This window comes from Catharus ustulatus, chromosome 4 (assembly GCF_009819885.2).
Source record: "Catharus ustulatus isolate bCatUst1 chromosome 4, bCatUst1.pri.v2, whole genome shotgun sequence".
Lineage (NCBI taxonomy): Eukaryota > Metazoa > Chordata > Aves > Passeriformes > Turdidae > Catharus > Catharus ustulatus.
This window is the reverse complement of record NC_046224.1, coordinates 62041464-62050075: the sequence shown is the minus strand read 5'-3', so window position 1 is coordinate 62050075 and position 8612 is coordinate 62041464. Positions and strand designations below refer to the sequence as shown.

The 8612-nt window shown below is 40.0% G+C and overlaps 1 long non-coding RNA gene across 3 annotated transcripts in view; it reads left to right on the top strand.

Annotated features, from left to right (window-relative positions):
* Positions 1–2352: 2352 nt before the first annotated feature.
* LOC116995941 overlaps positions 2353–8612 on the top strand; it is an 89170-nt gene continuing 82910 nt past the window's right edge. For 2 of the 3 annotated variants that reach the window (XR_004417829.1, XR_004417827.1), the window contains exons 1-3: positions 2353–2532; positions 2743–2851; positions 3690–3898. This is a non-coding gene — a long non-coding RNA (uncharacterized LOC116995941). Of the gene's footprint in view, positions 2533–2742; positions 2852–3689; positions 3899–4809; positions 7798–8612 lie in introns of all 3 variants that reach the window. The other variant, XR_004417828.1, reaches the window with a different exon arrangement.

The window sequence follows — 8612 nt, the reverse complement described above, 5'->3', positions numbered from 1 at the left end:
TTAAGTCATCAATGAAATTGCCTCTAGAACTAAAATCCATATTGAAGATAAATACAAGGCTGGACCCTTGGGTCACAGCTTCACAAAGATTTATGTGTGCATTTAACTTTATGTACATGGGTAATCCCATTGATCTCCTTGAGACTGCCTACACATGTAAAATCAAGCAGAGTTTTAAATCTTGCCTGAATTATATCTTTAGATTATTATCTTCTCACCAACCTGCAAAAGCAGCCTGATCCATGTCCTGTGTAAGTCTTTACTAATCTGACAGCCACTGGAGTAAGGCCTGGGTTTCTGTAGGGTTCTTGGCTCAGTTTTAAGACTGGAATCAGTGAGAATAAAACTGGATTCTACATCAACCTGAACCATGCCAGATTTGCTTCCTACCAAAACCAGAAGGTGAAATTCTGGCAACTGCCTCATGTGTTTGTAGAAACGACTCTTTTATTTCAAAGCCATTAGTCATTCTAAATCCTAGGCACTGGATGGTTTAGGTCTGAATTATTCTCATCTCAGCTATGATATTGATCTGACAGTGACAGTTTTTAGTTAAAGTGTGCAGTGTCTATCAGCTCTGCTCTTACAGTGACAAGCAAACCTTGCAGGGACAGAGGATGTTTTTATTAGATCAAGCATAAAAGCTACAGGAAAAGGAAAGTTTAGAACTCACAAACTGTCATTACAAAGGACTTTCCTTCTATCCAAGTATTCTTTCTCCAAAGTCCTTTTTCTTTTTTTTTTTTTTTTGGCAGAAAAGGCTAAACATATGATCATGACTTGTATTCTTGTATTCAAAGGATTTTGTCCAACAAGCTTTCTCAAACATACAGAAAATAAAAAAACCCCAAACAAACCACAGAAAAATATTACTTAATGGAACCACTGATTCTCTCACATTTATAAATTGCATATAAAATGTTATTATATAATATCTGAAGGTAAAATATTCTTATCAAGTCAGACAAAGGGTTTAAAACAAAAAAACCTCCTTATATTAAGAGCATTAAGGGCATTAAGCAAACTAATAGATAACAGAAAATAAGAATATACTGGTTCTAAGTTCTGTGATCTTGTGTCACCTAACACCAATGGATTCCATGTTCTACAGTGCAGTAAATTAGTGCAGAACTTGCCCCACACTCTCCAAAATGCAGTGGATTGTTGGCACTGCTAAATCCTCTTGCAAAAAAAAAAAAATGCAACCAATGAACACAGTAAGTGCAGTGTTGCAAATGTCCTTTTATCAAAGTCACCTACCTCAATATTTTCTTTTTCACAGGAGTAATACAAAACCACATTACAAAGGAGGCAGATTTGGCCTGTACTGCTAAAAAAAAGCCTCAGACTGGTGCCCCAGCCCTGGCTCACAGGGCAAGTGCCATGATCTGGTTGTTTGACTATGGGCTGGAACTTTCCTCCTCCCTGGAAAAGAGTGGTTGCATCCCTACTGAACACAGTTTTAGGGGTATGAGCTTCCCTGAAGGATAGCTGGCCTGAGCCAAAAGTGTGCCAGGGAGCAGACTTGCATGAAACAGGCACTGTAGAGGTCTGTAAGTTAGTGTTTGGTTCTTTTTCCTTACGCAAATGTATAAATATTGTAATAAATGTGGTAAATCAGGGTACATGTGATTCTCGCACTTAAAATTACGTAATGCCAAATGCACCTTTTAAAATGTGTCCTTCAGATTCAGACATCTCACCATTTATTTCAACGAGGAAGGATTTTTTCTTAATGGTAGAACAGCTGATGTCTGAAGGTGATGCTCAGAGTGCTCTGTCAAACACTGCACTCACACAGAAGTGGTGATGAATGAAGAAATTAATCACAGAAGAAACTAAAATGCTTTCTAATAAGAAACAACTGGGCTAAAAACAAACATGTCAAGGGCAGATTAAACTGTGTACTCCATTTCAAGGCTCCTGCTCTGGCACAGCCATGGTGCTTTAAGAAGAGCAATGGAAGATTTTCTCTGCCAATGCCTTTCCAACACAGTGAGCTCACTCACAAGTCAAAGAGAAGGTTTTGCACGTAGCAGGGAACTCTGGAGTGGCAAAGCAGCCAGGTGGAGCTTTGAGGTGCACTGGCAAGGCTACACCTCAAATCCTGTGTCCAGTTCTGTGTCTGTCACTGCAAGATGCACATTGAGGGGTTGGAGTGTGTCCAGAGAAGGGAACAGATTGGTTCCACATGAGGACTGGCATTTGGAATCAGCTAAGGTAGTATAGTCCAGCTAGGACTAATTTGACAGCAACTTTTACAAACCCGCCAAATACACCATGACTGATTTTACAGAGATTTGAATTCATAGAATTCAGCACATAGATTTGTGCATCATGTGTTTCTTAAAGCATCCAGTTGAGAATGATGAATGTGCAGTGGGAGTGGTGACACTTGAGGGAAAAGGATGGGAGCTGTTACCAGGAAACTCTTGACCTGTGTGCATGCAAGGAAAGGAACTGACTGCCTTCAAAGAGAAGAGAAGGACAGGAGGAGGAAGAGAATGGATAGTCTTGCTACTCCCATTGCCTGTAAGTATGGATTTCACTGAAGGAAAAAAAAGACCTGATGGAATTCAGATTTGCAAGGCCTAGTGAAACACAGCTCTGACACCAAGTATGTGGGAAAAGGGAGATTTGTCATGTGAAAGAGGAAGTCCTTAATTCTTGCCAAGGGGGAGGGGAACAAAAAATCTTGGGAGTTCTCAAGGATTAGCTTGTAACTATTTTATGCTCTGTCAGTTTATCAGAACTGCAGTGTGTTTCCCAAGCAGAGAAAGGAGACAGCAAATTGGTGATTGTGAGAAATCAATTGCTTTTACTTCATGATGCAACTCCAAAATAATTTTGTGTAAGTATTTAGTGTTACAATGATGAAAAGGCTAATTAAGTTGTATTTATTAAGAAAACACAGCATCCTAAATTTATTATGGATTTCCATATGCCATCTTTGGGTGATCAATGAAGAAGTCATTTAATTAGTTGGAGAGGATATTAAAGGGCAGCTCCTGGGAGTTGTTCCCTGATAACTTTGCAAATAACAATTTTGTTTCTGCCATGATGGTAAATGAAATTACCTTGATTTTTCAGTCAAATTCCCTAATAGCTATTGTCTTGCCTTGCATGAACCTGCCTGAACTGATATCCATATAACAATATTAGGAATATAAATCACTCATTTACCTTCAGGAAAGGAGGATGGGGCAGCCTGTGCTGCCTGCATGATGTGAAGGACTTGAGCCAGCCTGAAATCAGTGAGGCAGGGGAAAGCTTTTGTTTCATGGCTCATGTACAGGAGCGAGGGAGGTCAGATTCTTCCCCTTCCCAGCCTGCCAAGCAGCCAAAAATTGGATCCCCACGGGAGGGCTGGGTTGAGACATCACGCTGTTAACAGCAGCTTCAAGGCAGCCCATCTGCTGCCACTGTCACGCTGCTGCTGTGACACAGCAGAGCTGCCAGGGAGAACACCTCACTCCTGGGCTCCTTATGGAGTCCTTGGGAATCAGAAGTGTGGTCCATTCAGAGGGGCTGGAGCAGACTGTGGGAATGGGAAACCTGATGGATCTGGGGGCAGGGAGAATGTGAAGCCGCTTGGATTTTCTGGGAAAGCGTGCATGAAATCAATGGGCTGGTGGTGGGGGTGGGGGAAGGAGGAAGAATTTGTAATTCGTGTATTTGTTCTCTGATAGGGAAATATAATACTGGTGGATTTGCTTTGGAGAGGAAAAAAATACTATTTGAGAAGAAGGTTACTTGCCTGACCAGAAGAATTATTGAGGGAACCCCATTTTAAAAGAGCTGGATGCCTAAGCCTGAATTAATAAACTAGGAACTGCTGTTGAAGTAATGCAAGGAATTTCTGAAGCAAAGACAGAGGAGATCTTGGCAAAACAAGAAGGTAGGAAAAATTATAAATTTAATAATCAAGTTCAAAACAGATCAGAGATACTTGTGCTAATTTATTTCTCCTCTCTCTCTTTTTAAAAATCCTTTTTCTCTGGAATAAATGTTTAAGTGGAAGTATATCAGTTATGACTTTCTCAGTTCCTTAGCTTGGAATGATAGAGATGAGGACTAGGTTTTGTTTATTTTGAAAAATAAAATACATTGGATCTGAAAATTGACAAACAAGTTATTGCTTCACTTTTCAGATGCATGAACACAGAAAACATCCAGGTTGAGATGTCATAAATTTTCACAGTATTTTCCACAGCTTGATTTTAATGCCTGAGACCTCTCAATAGCTCTAAATGAAGAGGGGAAAAATGACAAAAATGTTCAAATTATTTAAAGTCTAAGACATAAAATCAATCTTTGTCCAGTTCAAATTCTATCCTGTTCATTCTTCTGCAGTATCATCACTGATATCTAAATGATAGTGACATCTTTGCTGTTATAATAAATTATATCATGTCTTTGCTGTTTCTGCAGAGTGAATTAGGAGGAGATTTCAGTGATGCCAGCTGCAATTAAGCAGGAAATTTTGGTTTTCCTTTTACCCCTTTTGTCAGTGCTCATGAAAGCTTCACTCAAACTCTCTCTGGCCAATGGAAAACTTTTCCTTGGTTTCCTCTCACACTCAGAGCCTCAAAAAGTTTCTTTTATAGCAAGAATTATAGTTTCTTTTTTGTTGCCACTTATTTCTAGAAATCCTGAACAAAAAAAGGTTTTTTGTAGGAAGACACGTGATAGTTCTTAGAGAGCTCTTTGGCTTGATTTTCTGTGGGGATAAGATTGATGTTAACAAAATGTTTGTTGTTTGCTATTGTGCTTTCTCTTCATAATCTCAAAACCCTTTTCCAATTTCAGCTACGTCTGACAGATTATTTCAGTTTACAGAGGAACTAAACTGCAAATTTCAATAAATGGTGGCTGAGACAGAAGATCCAAACAAGTCTTTGCTGAGTGAAAAGTTGCAGCAGAAACTCAAATAAATGATTGGAAACCAGAGCAGCAAGGCAAAGGAAGTTCTCTAGTCTTGAAGCAAGGCTTGGCCAGAAATTGGTATTCAGAGGAGACCTCAGCCACAAAACCTGGAACAGCAGGGTGTCAGGCTTCAGGTGTTGTGTTGATCATAGGATGATTCACTTTCTTAGGGAAGAGGAAGATTTGTGAATTAAATACTTCTTTGTAGATACACACTTTTTCTCATTTCCTTATTTGGAGAGAATGACAAATTTTAGTCTGAAAAAATTAAAAGAATGTGAAGAAAATGCTGTTCTTTTCCTGAATTTTCTAGACAACACTGGAAATCCCACACATCCCTTCCCTTTTTTTTCCTGAAATCTTTGTATTCATTCATTTCCCTAATGATCCCACACTTTTTTTATTTTTATTTATGAATGTTAAGTAAGAACTCATTGATTTTTTTTATTACATCAAAATACAAACATGGTCAGAATGAAGTAATTTGTACCAGAGATCACTTTATGGTCACCACTTATAACAAAATATTAGAGACTACCAATGGTTACTGTGGAGTGGTGAAAATAATTTAGTTTCATATACAAAGTTGTTTTTTTTATGTTTTTCCCCTCTGTCTTCCCATCATTGTAAATATATGTACAATTCCTCTTTTGGATGGCAGCTTCTCATCTTTTGAATTTTCAAATTTAAAGAACAAGATAAAACAAAACAAAACAACAATTTCTAAGGGTCAAGGGGACAAATACAACCGAGGGAGCCACCGAGTAGGGTGGGAAATTTGTGAGTCAAGGGAATTTGTGAGTCAGCAGATCCATCCTGATGAGCACAGGAATCCACTATAAATGAGAGGTGCTACAGAAGGTATGGGAAGTAATACCTCTTTCCTCTATGGATAAAGCCCCATCTGGGATCCTGTGTCCAGCTAAGTGCAGGTAACAGCTGGGGAAATGCCCCTTGCCAACTGGCACAAACCCAGAGATGAACTCCAAGAATTATTAGAGGTCCAGAAAACACAGCTTGTGAGACATGAGCAAAGGAACTGGGTTTGTTTAGTCTAGGGAAGGGAAGAATGTGCAGAGACATGATAGCAGCCACCAGGAGCAGAACAAGACATGATGTGTTTGAAATGCCTCAACAGAAAGAGGGTGGGAATTAGGGGAAAAAAAGCAGCTTTTTAATGGCAAGATAGTGAAGGGCTGGATTAGCTTGCTCAGGGAATTGTGGAGGCTTAAAGAACAATTTAGACAAACATTTGCCAGGTGAGTTATGAGACTGAAGTTTGCTTATATGTAACCCTGCCCAGCGTAGAAAAATGGACTGGGTGACTTTTAGAGTCTGTGGCAGCCTACCTTTTGGTGGATTTTTTTTTTAACCATTGCTTAAAATAACTTTGAATTTAAAAAAAATAAATAAAATTAATGGGGCCTTATCCTCTGTTTCGTACACACACAGTTTTCCTCCTTATATACACATTCCTTATCCTGACTGATTATTATCCTGTCCGTTCATTATTCTGAGAATTTTATGTTCAAAAACAGATGACTTTAAAGACTATATTAGATTTAAGGTTTTCCCTTCATAGCAACTATAAAATGTGCAATTAGTGCAAAATGTTCATTAGTATTTTAAAAATGGAATTATTCTATTAATACCGGGCTTAATAAGCTTTAAAATAGTAGCTGTATAAGTCATTTTTATTCAAGATAGATTCTACTGGGGTATATATTTGGTTATATTTTCTAATGTGAAAATGAAGTATTCTGTTACTGATTTTTACTTTTTTTTTTTTCCCCCCGTGTATAATAGATACAGATACAAAATAGCTAATCAGACTTTGGCTGGAATACCCACAGTTTTAAATCTACTGACTTTTGATTCAACTGCAGAATAGCAGATGGGTTTAGCTTGAGTTTTTTTTGGACAATTTGAGTCATCTAAGCACACAAGGGTTACATGGAAAACAGGTTACATGGCATATTCTGGTATCTTACACATGACAGCACCCATCAATAGAGGTGGGAAAGCTTTGCAAAATCTTCTCAGGAGGATGATACAGATTAATCTGCTTCAAAAACTAGATTTCACCTTCCTTGTTAACAATCAGAAATTGAAGTGAAACTTGAAGAATACAAGTAGGAGTAAGTAAAACTCTGAGGAGAAACAGAAGCAGGTGCTATTAGGGAAATACAATACCAACTTATCTGGAAAAGAAAAACAAGCTAATGAAAACCCCTCATAAAATTTGGTCTATCAAAGCATAAAACAAAGTTTGTACAAGTTTTAAAAGGCCTTATATTATTCTATTTGAATTGAGATGAAAAAGAGTAGTTCAGTGTTTTGGAGGAGTATGTGGGCAACAAGATTGTAATCAGCTATAAAACCTGTATCTGTATCAGGTCAGTGGGCTTCAGTAACTAATAGAACAAAAAAAAATGTCCTTTTTCCAGGTGTACATTCTAAAGGTTTGCTTCCCTGCAAAAGCATCTCTGTCAGCTCACAAATAGAATTATTATTTAGTGAACAGTGCCAGGAATGGTTGTTCCTATCCTTTATCCGCTATTGAAAAGTTCATCCAGGTGCAGAAGATTTTTTTAATTTTTTTTTTTTTGTTTGTTTAAATTTTGATGCATTGAATAAAGTTTGTCTTATTTTTCATGCAGAAATACAGAGATCATGGTTCTGGTGTGAGGAGCTACTACTTACTGTTGTCATGGATGTTTTCCAGTTGGTTTGAAAAGTGTTGCTACAACAAACAGTGACTGTTTTGATGGCCATTGATTTTGATGGTACAGAAATAGTTTAGAGTCTATTAATGAGGACAACAGGTTGATTTTGTCCAACCCACAGCTGGATAAAAACACCATGTGCAGGGTGAGTAACTGGCTCACAGGCTGGGTACAAAGGGTGACAGTGACTGTGGTGACATCAGACTGGAGACTGGTGGGGTTCTGCAGGGCTCCATCTTCAGCCCTGTGCTCCTCAAGAACCTATAAAGGATGTGGATACAGGCCTGGAAGGGATACTGAGTTAGTTTGCAGGTGACCCTAAATTGGGAGGAGCTGTTGAGTCCCTGGAAGGCAGAAGGGCCCTGCAGAGAGCCCTGGATGAAGGGCAGGGCTGGGCAATCACCGACTGTGTGAAGTTTATCAAAGACAAGGCTGATTCTGCCCCTGGGATGGGGCAGCTCTGGATGTACAGACAGACTGGGGAATGAGAGGCTGGAGAGCAGCTGCAGGAAGGGACCAGGCTGTGCCAGCTGGACATGAGCCAGCAGTGCCCTGGAGCCAGGAGGGACATCCCTGTCCTGGGGCACCAGGCCCAGCATGGCCGGCCAGGCCAGGGAGGGATTGTCCCGCTCTGCGCTGGGGCGGCCTCACCTGGAATATCGTGGGGGGTTTTAGGTGACAAGAAAGATCTAAAGCTGTTAGAGAGTGTCCACAGGAGGGTTTTGGAGATGTTGGAGGGTCTGGAGGGGAGGTCATGTGAGGAGCAGCTGAGGGCACTTGGTCTGCTCAGCTGGAGGAGACTGAGGGCAGAGCTCACTGTGCTCTTCAACACCCTCGTGAGGGGCAGCTCTGAGCTCTGCTCTGTGTGACAGGGACAGGAGCTGGGAAGGGCTGGAGCTGGGTCAGGGGAGGGTCAGGCTGGATATCAGGGAAAGGTTCCTCCCCCAGAGGATGTTGGGC